Raw genomic sequence first — 2,394 nt, forward strand, 5'->3', positions numbered from 1 at the left:
TAATATTGACGATAAAACTGCATTTTCTAGATTCCCTGCAAACGTTTGATAGTTTATGTGCTTGAAATAAGCTGCTAAGCTGTAATGACCAGAAGTCACTAATTCTTCTCTGGGAAAGGCCAATGTACTTGAAATTCTGCTCTTGAAGAACGTCTGGTGCTCATGGACAACTCTCCCAACCACATGCTAAAAACACGTAACGTCAAACTTCCTAGCAGAGTCCTGTGTGGTATGTAAGTTGAGTGAACCTGAATACGCAATAGCATGCAATTAAAGATTTTCTATTCTAATTAGGCCATCAAATTATTTTCATTATTAAATATAATTTAGTTATTTCCCTACCCTTATGACTGCAGGTTTTCATAATTCCACTTTGTAAAATTTCATTTTCTGGAGTGAGATAATTTGATCAGTGTCCCCATTCTGTACATCCTGCTGTGGATGTGCACAAACCTCTTTGTGTAACTTTCATTCTTAAATGAAGTAGATTGAACATATCTGATTTATCCTTTCAAAATGCATCTTCTGTCCCTCATAGCTGAGATGAACTTGCTTAGTGAAAGGAACATTTTCCAAACTAATGCTTAAAGAACCTGCATAAGGCTACTGAAAGCTCATTTTGAATATGCAGTTCTGTGTATCGACACTGATTCCCAAAGACCTGTCAGCATCGCAAGGGGCTGGCCCCTTGCTCCCCAGCTACACGTATTAGGTCTAACAAGCAAGTTGCCAACAAACTACTAGCACACTTCTCAAAATGCATTGAGGATGGGAAACTAAAAAAGAAATCAGCCTAACACCTATCTATCTCATTGAGGTATACTTCTAAGGCAGTTACGGTCTGCCGGAAAAGCAACTGTGATCAGAATCCAATTGTTTTCATTTGGGGATTTTTTTTTAGTTTTTACCTCTAAAGTAATGGCATTGTTTAATAAAATACTTTAACAAAAACATGATGCTTTTTGACAAAATGTGCTGGTGGTTGAGAAGTGGTTACTAGTTACATTTTATTGACTATAAAATTTATGCTTAAAGGTGCTTTCTTTTTAGTTATGTTAAAAATTTGAACCCATGTACACAGTATAAAAAAATATTACAGACAATATTAAATTAATTGTTTATCCATAACCCAATACTAGCAAAGATAATTGGATGATTATACAACTATGGAAATTTTAGTAGTTATATTGCCTGATAAACTTCTGCTATCTTGGATGACTTTATACACTCCATATCTAACAGTTGCTCAATATGGAATTTTAATGACGTGTCTGTTTACATGCTATAAGCTGCTGGAAAACGTGCGTTTTCTCTTAGGTTTGGGGAGTATTTGTTTTTTCCTGAAAGAATGAGAAAGACAAAAAATCTACTATTTTTGTATCTGTGTTCAGCCTCAAATTCATGTATTACTAAACTTGATATTTGCAAGGTCTTTCCAAGTGCCTTGTAGTTCAGGTGCGTCTTTGCTCTCCTGGCCCTTGAATCTGCAGTTGTAATGTTCTGGTGGGTTTCTGTTCCTGCTTCCAGACAGGCTCGCACTACTACAAGAAATTTTTTTCCCCATAGTTTATTTTATGTCCTGAGAAAAGCCAGTACCTTAGACGCACAAACAGAAAAACACAGTAAGGGAAGGGAAGAAATTAATCCACATTTTTTAAAAACCCACTTCTCAATAATTATTGTATCTATACTATCACTTATCTTCCACACAAACCTTGCCATAAGTTTGAGGAATGAAAATGCCATTTCGGAGTGGCTGTAGGCAAGACTGCTTTAACTGGCTGGGAATGCATTACCGTTTGATCAGAAGAGTGTGTGGACTGACGGCACACGCAACTCTCACAAAGAAGAATGCCAAACTGACATTCAAAGCACCTGTCCAAGTACTTCATGGGTGATTTGTCATCATCCTTACGTTCACGGTCTCTCCAGCCTCCCCCTGACACGTGCTGGCACCCTGCAGCCTGTACTCGGACCCTGTCTACACCCGTTAGCTAATGCCGTGGACTGGGCTGTCTCCCAGCTTGGCAGCAGGCTATCGCTTAAAAAGCTGATTTCGCAGCTGTCTTGTCTCCTTATCCCACCTCCTTTCTGCTCTGGCCCCACGATGTTTAAAAGGCAACTAAAAATAATAAAGTTGGGCTCAGGATGTTATTGACACAACTGCTTCTCGGCTTCCTTGGCTTAATGATGTATGTGTCTGCCTTGACTGTGGTGCCAAATCTAGTTATTTTCTTGCAAGTTGCATAGTACCTCTTTCAGGCCCCAGTTGTGTAATTATGTGAGAAAGCCAGCACCAGTTGAAAAGAAAGTTTCTAGGCTACATGTTTGTGGTGAAAGGTTTGAAAACACAGGGAGCCTCACACCCTAAGGCTCCAAAAAAGGCAAAGCAAA

This window comes from Grus americana, chromosome 14 (assembly GCF_028858705.1).
Source record: "Grus americana isolate bGruAme1 chromosome 14, bGruAme1.mat, whole genome shotgun sequence".
Lineage (NCBI taxonomy): Eukaryota > Metazoa > Chordata > Aves > Gruiformes > Gruidae > Grus > Grus americana.